At 40.2% G+C, this 13,730-nt stretch overlaps 1 protein-coding gene across 2 annotated transcripts in view; it reads right to left on the reverse strand.

Moving 5' to 3' along the window:
• The window catches only part of smyd3 (SET and MYND domain containing 3), a 222,327-nt gene that overhangs the window by 208,175 nt on the left and 422 nt on the right, over positions 1-13,730 (reverse strand). Inside the window, exon 1 of one of the 2 annotated variants that reach the window (XM_051647055.1) lies at positions 6,965-7,031. The exons of the other annotated variant lie outside the window; for it this stretch is intronic. The gene's annotated coding sequence lies outside the window, so the exon portion shown is untranslated. Of the gene's footprint in view, positions 1-6,964; positions 7,032-13,730 lie in introns of those variants that run through there. 2 annotated transcript variants of the gene reach the window in all.

Below are 13,730 nucleotides of genomic sequence, written 5' to 3' on the forward strand. Positions count from 1 at the left end.
TGGTAATCAGAAGGTTGCCAGTTCAATCCCCACAGCCACCACCATTGTGTCCTTGAGCAAGGCACTTAAATCCAGGTTGCTCCGGGGGGATTGTACCTGTAATAAGTGCACTGTAAGTCGATAAAAGCGTCTGCCAAATGCATTAATGTAAATGTAAAAATGATTAGGGCAGTGAACTATGGGAGATGTAGTCCGGTGGAAAACTTCAAAATAAGAGTCCTTGAAGACATGAGGGAGACATACTGTGACAATACCCCCCCCCACACACTTTAAAGGGCAACTCCAGGTGCCCAAAGACGGATGAGAGTAGGGTGACGCAGAAGATGAAGGATCCCAGGAGGATGATCAGGAGGCCTAGGGGGCGGCTTCAGGGCTGGGAATGGATCCAGAGGCCAGGGGGGCGGCCACAGGGCAAGGACTGGGTCAGGAGGCGGAACCGCTGGTGGAGGAGACTCTGGGGAAGCGGGCGGAGCCGCAGAAGAGTCTGAGGGTGGAGCTGAGGAAAAGTCTGAGGGTGGAGGTGAGGGTGGAGCCGTGAGAGGCTCTGGGGGCTGAGAGCCATGGAAGGAGAGTACAGGCTGAGACTGGGGATCGACCTCTGTGGTCGTGAGCACGGGCAGAGACTGGAAAGGAGGAGTCCTTTTCCTTCTCCTCCTCTTCCGGCCAGCAGGGAGCGTGGTTACAGGGACGGTCGAGGCTATAGGCATGGGCACGTTAACCGTGGTAGGCACGGACACAGGTTGTGGCCCAGGGTACCCGCCATAATTCACAGCATATGGGGGAAATGCAACTTCCGTGGTATGCGGCAGGGAATCGACCACCGGAACCTGGAGAGGATGAAGTGATTGGAGCAGTGAACTATGGGAGATGTAGTCTGGTGGAAAACTTCAAAATAAGAGTCCTTGAAGACATGAGGGAGACAGACTGTGACACACAGATCATATTTACTAATGTTAACAAATAAAACCTTATTGTAAAGTGTTACCAACGAATCTAACTTACAAACTCTTAACAATGTTTCTGCTACTGAAGTTTCAATCTGAGATACTAAAAACATCTGTCTATAATCTGTCTAAATGTTCTTAAGAAGCTAATTGTGAATTCTGATGACAATCTTTAGGAAATACAAAGGCCAAAGTAAAAGCACATCATTATCATTATAAAATTGTTATTGTTATAAAATAATAACAATTTGGTTGCTAAATTTTATATTGCCAGCAAAATCATCATGATTCTATTGTGAATATTCAATATATCACCCAGGCCTAATGTGCCATTTGTATACCAGCATAAGATTAGGTCATGTCCTACCGCTGCAATTCAAAAAGACAAAACTTAAGCCCCATAAATGCTCGACAGGCAAATGTACAGGGTTTTTCAATTTGATATGGCATTTCACGCTATTCTTTAATGAAAGTCCTAACAGTATATTCATATATTCATAGCACTAATATGCAACTGTGACCTTTCAAGGCAGAAAATGATTAGTATCACCATCACAGGGTATAATCCTATTTGTCACAACACAGTGAGTAGTCTGGATTATTGGAGAAGTCCTTCATTTATTGTTACCACTGATTAAAAAGTAAATAAATCTCGTAGGCTCCATAACTTCAGAGTAAAAGCAAGCTTTAATTTCTTCCACAGTCCAGGGCCTCAGAGTCTGCTGCAATTACAGAGATGCCATTAGACTGGAGGGTTTTCGGTTGTAATCAAGAAAACCTCAACCAACAAGCAAAAGAGCTCTAGTCCTGTGATTACTGCCCCAGAACAAGTCGACTGTAAACTAATTTGCTTAATTTCTCATGCCATTATCACTACATTTTACATATTTAAAAAACATTTGCACACTATAACTAGACTGTAGGCCTGTGCAGAACTCGCTGCCACGATGCTATGGTGCTATGGGTGGTTATGAGGGCATTGCTATGCATTTGCTAAGGTGTTCTGAGTGTTTTTAATTTGCAAGGTGGTTGCTAGGGTGTTCAGGTTGTTGCTAACTGCTTGAGTCAAAAGAGCCCACCTTCAAGTCTCTATGATATTCTGGCCCCTACATATGGCTCAGGTCCCTTCTTTAAAGTAAGTCTGTAGGATTTTTTTGTCTGTTCTATCACCAGCCAGGTAAAAAGTCTGTTTACTTCGAAAAGTAATTACACACCTCTCCTCAATATGCCGCACAACTATAGGTATCATTCATGCCTGTAGCTCAAATGAGTTAAGTGGAGAGGGGTTTTGTAGACAAGAGGAACCTTTCAAATATATCCAATATGTTATAATAAAATGGAGTGACTAATAAATAGTATATTGAGTAATAAAACATTACAATATAAATGTGAAAGGAAAAAAATGATAGCTGGAACAATCATTCTTATATTCTTCTTGAAGCAGTTCCATGTACCGTACTGTAGGCCAAGCACCAATTTGACATTCCTCTTGTCTGGATTGTCACATTCCATAATCTCATAAGAACAACAAGCAGGACAGTGATGTGCTATAAAAGCCTTTTCTTACCTTTGCAGAAGAAGTGCGAGTAATATATTTCAGATTGAAAGAAAAGCTGGATAGCATTTGTAGCCAGCCCGTTTTCGATCTCTACAGTTATGAGGCTTGGAAAAATTGCATGTCCCATTTTATTTTCCAAATGACTTCCAATCGCTAGTCTGGTCTGCTGGTCTTGACTGGTCTCCCAGTCTGATCAGGCTGGTCTTTTAGCTGGTTTTAGATGGGTTTGGGGAACTTTTTAGCTGGGCAGGGAGACCAGCTTATCCAGGCTGAGGCAGGACAGGACTCCATGTTAAACCAGCTAAGACCAGCAATCCAGTTTAGGCTGGTTTAAGCTGGGGGTTTTTCCCAGCAAGGCCAGGAAAAAGCACAAACAGTGGTGCATGGCTGAAGCAGAAAAGCCGTAGGACAAACAAACGTAATGTTCAAGGTTGAAGTCTATATAGTACATCAGTATGATGGATGTTTTCACAAACGCATGTGCTCACAATACAATGACTAGTCTTGTTGCCATGGCACTTAGAACATCAACTTGAATTGAGTTCAAAATGGCACAACAAAGTAATCCAACACATCAGTCACAACAAAAGCGCAGATCGATAGAATTAACCTGATATGACTGAGAGCAGAGAAGAAGCTTTTTGACTCAAATACTCAAGATTAAATTCCCTATAAAGTGGGTGGGTGAGTGGATGGATGGATGTTTTGAGTATAATGATCAACTTTTTGCATAGGAGTATTCTCAGTACAAACAGATCACCTTCTAATACTGTACCAATATAAATAAAAAATATACCATGTGTAAGCTCCTAATAAATGGAAGAAAAAACTAGCATCAACATATGCGAGTTCAGAAGAGAAGAACATTTCTGTAACCTGGGATGTTACTGTGAATTTTACTGGCATCAGCAAACCAGGTCTTAAAACTTTTGTGTTTGGCTTGCATGTCACGATCTGTGTTTACAATGCTCTAATCAATCTTATGTTTAGATTAAAGCATCTATTCACATGTTTCATGGCTGATATTTATCAAATAGGCCCGTCGATTTTGGGTAATGCATTGCTAAATTATGTATGAATTTATGGAACGAGTTTGCATCTGATCTTTGTTAAGCCATCATTAGACAGCAAAATGTCAGACGGGCATGCAGAAAACTTGAGCTTGTTTGTCTCATTCAATACAGTAATAAAGATTAAAGAACAGATGTTTCCTTACAAAAATGCACGGGACAAATCAATAAAGTTAATCAATCAAAACTGTATGCAGTGAAAAAGCAGATTCACAAATCGTACAGGCAGATTGTTTGAAAAAGAGATGCATCGCTCTGTGAGAACAGATGGTGGATTTGAAGACCAGGCACAGAAGGAGGCTTCAAAGCAACTGGTGACCAGTGACCTGCACTGCTAAAATGGCACAATTCTGCTTGGCAGTCACATTCTCTGAGGTATAATCACATAAGACGTCTGAAATGGTACTAAACTCTGCTGAACTATTCTGATACCATCATATTAGCAAGCTATCACAGAGCACAGGAAGGTGAGATAAGACAAATATTTCACTGATAAGATGTGAAGCACTAAGATTGGCCTTTGAAAAAAATACAGCTTTGAATCTCTTTAATATGAAGGTGTGTAGCTAATCTGCCTTGCATGTAAAACCCACAATCCATCTCCATATAAACTCATAAAAACTGTAAATACCCATTCTACAGATACAAAACAAAATTGTCCCATATGAAAATATATCCCCAAATATTTTTTTCTTTATGTGAAACATATTGCAAATATATGTTGTAAACAGCAATAGAAGTAATATACTGTAGGCCTATGGACTTCTCTATTCTGATTGGTCAATTAGCGGTCTGATATTTTTGAGTAACAACTGAACTTCCACATATCAGACCGCTCATCCGGGTATTGCGAGCCATCTTTACTACTTCTCGGATCACTGTGCAATCTCTACAAGTAAGCTGATAAAATCATTTCAACTCAAATCAATGTTTCATATGCATTTATTTGAATATTTATTTATTTGGCAAGTAGTCTAATAAGATGCATAATGAGCAGTCAGGCATTCATTAATTACAAAATACACACCAACACAACTCAACACAAACCAGAGGTGGATTTCAGCTCTTCAGCGATTTATTTCTTCTTATATAATTACAAAATTTCAAAGCAAATCAATATTTTATGCCCATGTATTTATTTATTTGGTTAGTAGCCATGTAATACGTGGGATAATGCACCGTACAAAATAAACCACTTCAGGCTGATGCAAGACTCCATGGGTACTCCAGTGTACATTTCTCTGGGTAGGTTTATTTTTAAAGACAATTTATGTATTTATCACATCAAAAAATGTAAGATAGAAGTGATAAAATGTGTACTTTAAATACCAAAATGTTTTTATACAATATTAATATATTTTTATGGAAAATAATAAAAGATTTTGACTTTAAAATATACAAAGAACTGGCCCAAAATATATATGTTCTGGATAAAAATAACAAACAAAATATTTAAAATACATTTACAAAAATATTTTGTAAAATATATATTGGCAATACTGTATGTTTTCCCTATAAAAAAATAATAATTTGTCCCATATGAGACCCCTGCATCAGCCCAACACACCTCAAGTCTCCCTCAATCAGAAAAGCAGACAGTAATGGTTTATTTGTTTGTTGATCTGTGGCTACTGAACACATGCTGTTTTTGGGGAGGAACCCGTTAACCAGCTTCTTTTATGCTTCCACCCACAGTCATTAGTGCTCATTAGAAATAAACAGACTTCCATGAAACAGAGACAAGTAGCAATTACCCTCATCTTTGATGTTGCCCTAAATTTCCTTTAAAATGACCCTCTTGGTTTCTCAAATAAACAATCCCAAATTATTCATTTTTGAAGCAAGCAGTTCTTTACAACTTCCCCTAATATGCTCCAAACAAAGATATGTTTCTGCAACAAACTGTATGACATCATGTCCTAAATGTATTGACTACTGGAGCAAGATTATTTTATGCATAAAAATCATGCATGATTTCAGTCTTGGGCCGGGTGTACTATATTTTTTATTTTTTAGTTATAATTTCTAAATAAAGTATAAAGCAAATAAAAAATAAAAGACATTACAAAGCTGTAAAAATTATTCTGGCACCCGCAGAAATATATAATTCAGTCTAAAATGTATTTTGCGGCCCCACTGTGCTTTGAAATGCTTTAAAATTAATATGAATATCAACAAAAACCATGGCTTTACAACTGAGCAGAACTGCAACTGAGATTTTAGCATGAATATGGGATACTGTAATTGAAAATGAGTAGCTCAATAGCAAAGCAGTCGTGCACTGCATACTGTTTACTTGGCTTTAACCAAGGTCAAGAGATATTGCATTCCTTCACCAGGGTGTAACTGTCTTGACGTGCTGTTCAAGGATTTGACATGCTGCAAGAGTGACAATGGCAACTACTTTAATTATTTTGCACTGGAAGCCCACTGACAACATGGGATCATGCACAAGTCTTTTAGTAAAGCATCATACGGTCCCAGCTCAGTTCCTGAGAAATCTATTTCTTAGCAAGTACACCACAATAACCTTTATGGTGCACGGTTATTAATATTCATCCAAATTCATATGGCTTGCTTGGAGGTTTAAATGTCCCATCACACCTCATAAAGACCTGTCAGATACTGGAAAATTTCATTCAGCTGCCGCTGTCCATCAAGTGTTAATTGGAACACTGTGGTAGAGCTAAATTTGTCTATTGTCTTTTGTCATCAGACACAGATACAGTAGAGAGAGAGACAGTTTACTGGTGAGAGATAGTGAGGTGGAATGGGATCAGGTAACATCAGGCCAGTCTCAAACCTGCATAATCCACATGAGCACCATGGCTCACTGTGTCAACAGCATATGTGCCAACTGGTAATACTATGGTTTTTGGATACGTACCATAATCATCCCATCGTATTCTATGAAGTATCTTGGAGTACCATGTAAGTACCATGGAGAATATAAACCACCATGTTACCATCTGATACCATCACTGTACCATAATGCCACTACAGTACTTTTTGAAAGGGCCACAGTGATCATTATAGCATATTGTAAAATAAATTCTTTAAGCTATGTAATAGCACAAACATCTTTCTATATTTCGAGGTCGCACAGAGGGATCTTTACAATACAGCGCTCCTCTGAGCGGATTATTAACATTCTGTTTCCATGGTATTTGTTTTCATCCACAGCATTCTCTAGGGTGAGTCCACGACGGCTCTCTATTGACGAGCCAGGTAACAGCAGGACTAAAGCACTCATCCTGGCCAGAAATGACGGTCATCTGAGCCTGTTTGTCTGCTTTTCTCTCCCTTTTTTTTGCTCCCTCTCAAATAGAAAGATCCACTCCACAAGGTCACACTCTGAAAAGCATTGAGCATGAGTCAGGAAAATGACATACCTGAAATATGATGAACGGTCGCCCTGGCCAGCCAAACAGCAAAAAGCAGATGGCGATTAATGTCTCGGCAGGAATAGATGAATAAGAGAGAGCAGAAGGAGAGAGAGAGGAAGAACTGATACACTGGGGGGGGGGGGTGTTCTCTAATTCAAAAACATGACACTAAAAAGTGTGCATGTGAGAATGATCTTAACCCCATTTGAAAATAAATTAATAAATTAAGTAGGTTTACATTACCTGTGAGAAATATTCTATGTTCTGTGAAAGACACTTTTGAGTCAAACCGCACATACAGATCTCAGCAGAAATCACAGGGAATGACAGCTCAATCTGCCACAGACAGCAATGTCATCTTTTAGAAGATGATTTTTTGCTTTTGGAATGTTGTAGACAGCCCTAGTGTGTGCGTGGGGGGGGCACAGCAAGACGTTGAAACGCATGCAACAGAAACACTTAAATTCCAAAATCAGCCTTTAGAAAGAAAGTATGGAACATAATTTAAATTGAATTTTTAATAATTATATTTTTTTTTACGGTTGATTCAAGTGAAAGTTCTTAATGCCAGCAGAACTTCAATCAAATAGGCTAAGTTATGTTTCCTTGGGTACACAGAAAAGCAGGGTCAAACGTATATCCAAATTATTTCATAATTAGTTTTGTAGCGTTCAAGCAACTTGCGGAACGATTATTTAAAGGGACAGTCCTGGAGTAACCTGTAACTAAGGTCTTGTTTACGGGCAGGATTTTAATTTACAAACTTTCAGTTACCAGTCCAGATCCACAAGCTACACCACCCACAAGTAGCTCAATAAACCCTTGTGTAGCAGGGCGGAGGGCGGGGCTGGGTCGTGATTTCGCACACCTGGCCCCTAATTAGGCTGATTAAGCCTGAGAGGGAGAAGGCCAACCGGAGACAGCAGTGCGACAGAGAGAGAGTTTCGGACAGCTGTCTGACACCTGTGTGTTTGTGTCTTTTGGTTTAAGTTTATTATTAAACTATTATTTATATTGTCAAGCCGATTCTCGCCTCCTCCTTTCCCTTTTACCCCGTTGCACTGCCAAAACCCGGGAAGGAGGAGAGATGTGCTGTAGTAGAGTCCTCGCCACTACCATCCACCCCAACGGAGCAGCCGCGGCCATCCGCCGGGGGACAGAGGAGCCCGGCCGCCTGAGAGCGGAGGAACAGCTGCCGACCGCGAGGGGAGGAGGGGCTCCTAACCAACCGCCTGAAGCAGTCAGGGCTGCTGCCAGGGGTGGAGGAGACCCCTACCAGCCGCTGAAACGCAGCGGGGTATGAGACCGCCGACCACGAGTGGGGAGGGGCTCCTGGCCGACCGCCTGGAGCGGGAGGACCACTGCCAGGGGCGGGGGAGACCCCTACCATCCACCGAAAACGTGGCAGTGCATTCCGTCCACCAGGGGCTGGAGGACTGCCTCCGATGTACGTCATGTCGGGGGCTCCCCAGCCTGAAAGAACGAGGGAGGAATGTGGCAGGGCAGAGGGCGGGGACAAGTCGTGATTCCGCACACCCAGCCCCTAATTAAGCCTGAGAGGGATAAGGCCGACCGGAGACGGCAGTGCGACAGAGAGAGAGTTATGGACAGCTGTCCGACACCTGTGTGTGTTTGTATCTTTTGGTTTAAGTTTATTATTAAACTATTATTTATATTGTCAAGACAGTTCTCACCACCTCCTTTCCCGTTACACCTTGTTTTAAGTATTAATTGAAACAGGGTCATTCCGTGTCAATTCAACCAGAGGCTCCCGGCTCTAAATTTTGCTTTTCATATTTTTTTTTACTGGTGAAAGAAATTTAATAAATGATGATCAAAGCCAAAATATTAAATGCCATGGATTAACCACACTTCTCACAGTGAAATCATGCATAGCGAAAATCATATCAAGCTTCCCGTTATATCAAGCTTCCCGCAACTCGCGAGCTGTGAAATCTCCACAGCCATTTGTACACTCAACCCACTGATCTGTGGCTCTGCAGATGGATACTATTGGACACACTGCATGAAAATCAAGCATTAGTAGTGTGTGTTGCATTTGTGTGTGTGTGTGTTTGTGTGTGTGTGTGTGTGTGTGTGTGTGTGTGTGTGTGAAGGAGATGACAGGGCAGGGAGGTGCCTCTTGTTCATACTGTGGCGACAGTGCATGTGACTGTATATTATTTAATTAAATGACATCCTTCTGCTGTTTAATGATCACACTTGGCCATATAGAGGCTTTTTTATTATAATTTTACATGGTCTTTGATTTCATCTCAAAACTCTCACATTACATTACATTTTGCTAATGGCAACATACTTTAATATGGTACCAAAATTAACAACAAGATGATATCGTAATGTTTTACATTTTTTTGGTATCGTGATATTTCATTAGTACCAGTATACCATGCAACCCTATCCCCAACCCAAACCTAAATCTTACAGTACCATCAGTGAATTAAAAATGTGATGTTAGAGGGAAAAATTCAACCTCTGAATCATGCATGTCACTGATCATGCGAACGCTATCACTTCCTGGTTTCAACACGGTATCTGAACCCGGGTCTCTTGTCGTGAGTCTGGATAATGTGGCCTAGTACCGGAACTCTCGGACACAACATTCCAACTTCCCGTGTGATCATGTTCCATCAATAAAAAAATGACAATTTCCACCTATGATTTTGTAGCAACAGCACAGGTCAAAAAAATAACCTTAGAAAAGTGGCACCATGGCAGCTTCATGATTTTATTTTAAAGATATCTTAAAATCCTTTTAGATTCTGGCTCAGAATAAACTTTCCTTTATGTATCTTAATTTTTAAGGCCCTATATTGTTAATTTCTAGAGATATAGGGCTCTCAATGTGGCTACATGCAAAAAAAATTCAATTTCTGTTTACAGGTTTTCAGTGGTCGAAAACCAAATGTGGGTTGCATGGTATGAAGCTCCTTTTTCTTGTGCAACAAAACAAAGGTCTGAAGTAAAAATAATGTTGAAACTAAAAATGTACCTAAGAGCTGCACAATTAATCGAAAACATAATCGAGATTACAAGTACAACTACCACAATTAACTCATCGTGAAAAGTGTCAATTATAGCAGTCCATTTAGGTCTATTCCCGCTGCGTCAAAATTTCATGTTTACAATGTCTTTTTTTTTATCCGTTGACAAATCAGATGACAAATCTGCAGTTTAAAATAGTCTATCGGCATATCAGTAACGACAACCTAGTATTCTACATTTGTTGCGTTGCTCAGTTTCGGTAATTTCCTCCAAATTTTAATAACACTTATAATGTTTTTCATGCAAAGTTATTCAAGAACACAGTTCTCAGCCTGTTTTGAACATATAGCCTACAAAAAAAAAAAAAAAAAAAAAAGTATTTTAATGTTAATCCTATTAATTTAAATAATCTCAATTTCAGTCAAGGGAAATAATCGACAATTATGATTTGGTCATATTCAGGCAACCCTAATGTACCTTTATTGATTCCCATAAAAACTATAATGTTGATAAAACATTCCCAGTTTTCAAGAGTCCAAACTTTTAGCAAAACAGGAAGTAGATATATGACAAGATATATCTATCTACCTACAGTATATATCTCTAGATAGACCATTAGTCCCAAAAAGCAACTATGTGCAAAGATTAATCTATAAAACCGATATATTTAGGTCAACGATGGATGGATGGATGGATATTGCCATAAACTGTATACCTTATTTGCATGTAAATACTTGTGGAAATGTTTACTAGAAGTTTATCATGCGGGCTTGCCAGAACACTATTTTTTTGTAAGAGTGTCTAACAAACACCAGAAAGTCAGTTACACACACATCCTGTAAAAAGCCGCCAGAAACACTAGCTCAACAATATAACTATGCCAAAACTCAATACACCCTTTTAGGCAGTTGCTTTCAGGGAAACTAGTTTGCTGTACACTTTCTCCACAAATTAATTTGACAGTGCAAAGAGGACTCAACATTTATTCTCCGTCTGCTGAGGTCTACAGTGTGATTGGTTTGTTCTGCACACACAAACAGAACATTTGCAGGCATTAAGAGTTTTGGCAGATTTTTAATAAACTGTCAAGAGATGATCAGGCTGCAGAGAGGGCATGAAAAGCTAGTGTGAATTAAATGTAGCACATCTGCTAGAAACGTCAATCTCATTACAGTGTCATCATACACACACTTTCTGCTTGGAGAGAGGGAAAATTACTCCACTGAAAACACAGTGTGTCTGAAATGAATAGCAAAGATGACAACAAACAAGCACAGACCTCTGGATTAGGAAAAGAAAGTGTTCAAATATACACTTACTTTTGGATTAAATATTGCATGTTTTGATGAAAATCTAATTGTAGTGAATTAAGTACCAATTTACACCCCTTTACACATTTTTAATAAAAAAAATAATAAAAAAAAACATGAAATTAAACAACAATTTGCTACTGGGCTCTATACGAATACTGTAGGAATCTGGAGAAGATTTAATTGTCTGCTTGGTCAAAGTCAGTGTAACTTGAGTAATCTGGTAAATTTGTTTGGACTCAAATCTTATTGATTTTTGTGTGCTTCACTGACCGTATATCCGTTCTCTAGGCAATGTTACACAATAAAGAAGCTGTGCACTCATCTGTGTGCCCTAAAAGAGGGGCATTATACTGTAAACATCACAAAAAATGGATAATACTGGGTATAATTAACATTACAACTGCTTTGACCCAGAATGCATGGCATTAAAAGCAAGGTTACAATTTTTGACACTCAGTTTATCTGATTCTACTAAGACATGCATTTAACTACACAGTGTTTCTTGACTTTGCTGCACTAATATAAAGATGTAGAGGCTTGTTGTATGGAACAGGGTATAAAACCACCTTGAGATCCAGCTACTGCCTCTACCTGACATTAATGATTGAACATACAACTGAAGCAGCTTTGTCCATATAATGTTTAACTGGAAACAATGAATCATCCTGCATAACAAAGAGAAACGTGGGAATTCAAACTGACACTGTTAAAAGTAAATTAGTGTAAAAGATTGCCATCTGCTCCAAAACAATTTCTCAAGCCATCAAGTGTTTTATATAATCTCTTTCACATACAACAATAGAACTTAATTATGTATTCTTAAGTATGCAACCATAGCACTCTAGAGTCAGTCACAACTCATTAGATGATCAACAAATATAAACTTAGCAAAAAAAGAAACGTCCCTTTTTCAGGACACTGTATTTTAAAGATAATTTTGTAAAAAATCCAAATAACTTTACAGATCTCTATTCTAAAGGGTTTCAACAATATTTTCCATGCTCGTTCAAAGAACCATAAACAATTAATGAACATGCACCTGTGGAACGGTCGTTAAGACACTAACAGCTTACAGATGGTAGGCAATTAAGATCACAGTAATAAAAACTTAGGACACTAAAGAGACCTTTCTACTGACTCTGAAAAACACCAAAAGAAAGATGCCCAGGGTCCCTGCTCATCTGCGTGAACGTGCCTTAGGCATGCTGCATGGAGGCATGAGGACTGCAGATGTGGCCAGGGCAATAAACTGCAATGTCCGTACTGTGAGACGCCTAAGACAGCGCTACAGGGAGACAGGAAGGACAGCTGATCGTCCTCGCAGTGGCAGACCATGTGTAACAACACCTGCACAGGATCGGTACATCCGAATATCACACCTGCGGGACAGGTACAGGATGGCAACAACAACTGCCCGAGTTACACCAGGAATGCACATTCCCACCATCAGTGCTCAGACTGTCCGCAATAGGCTGAGAGAGGCTGGACTGAGGGCTTGTAAGCCTATTGTAAGGCAGGTCCTTACCAGACATCACCGGCAACAACATCGCCAATGGGCACAAACCCACCTTCACTGGACCAGATAGGACTGGCATAAAGTGCTCTTCACTGACAAGTCACGGTTTTGTCTCACCAGGGGTGATGGTCGGACTCGTGTTTATCGTAGAAGGAATGAGCGTTACACCGATGGCCTGTACTCTGGAGTTGGATCAATTTGGAGGTGGAGGGTCCGTCATGGTCTGGGGCAGTGTGTCTCAGCATCATCGGACTGAGCTTGTTGTCATTGCAGGCAATCCCAATGCTGTGTGTTACAGGGAAGACATCCTCCTCCCTCATGTGGTACCCTTCCTGCAGGCTCATCCTGACATGACCCTCCAGCATGACAATGCCACCAGCCATACTGCTCATTCTGTGCGTGATTTCCTGCAAGACAGGAATGTCGGTGTTCTGCCATGGCCAGCGAAGAGCCCGGATCTCAATCCCATTGAGCACGTCTGGGACCTGTTGGATCGGAGGGTGAGGGCTAGGGCCATTCCCCCCAGAAATGTCCGGGAACTTGTAAGTGCCTTGATGGAAGAGTGGGGTAACATCACACAGCAAGAACTGGCAAATCTGGTGCAGTCCATGAGGAGATGCACTGCAGTACTTGATGCAGCTGGTGACTGTTACTTTTGACTTTGACCCCACCCCCCCTTGTTCAGGGACACATTCCATTTCTGTGAAACTTGAAATATTTCTATGTTCATACAAATATTTACACATGTTAAGTTTGGTGAAAATAAAAGCAGTTGAAAGTGAGAAGACTTCCTTTTTTTTTTTTTTTTTGTTGCTAAGTTTAGTTCAAGGAGCAGCTACATCAGAGGAAGACCAACTGCTCCCCCTAGTGGCCAGTAAAAGGTGTCACGCACTTGGTCCTGTACTATATGCTTGCTGAAAACTCACTAGTAACGAAC

This window comes from Myxocyprinus asiaticus, chromosome 20 (genome assembly GCF_019703515.2).
Source record: "Myxocyprinus asiaticus isolate MX2 ecotype Aquarium Trade chromosome 20, UBuf_Myxa_2, whole genome shotgun sequence".
NCBI classification, from domain to species: domain Eukaryota; kingdom Metazoa; phylum Chordata; class Actinopteri; order Cypriniformes; family Catostomidae; genus Myxocyprinus; species Myxocyprinus asiaticus.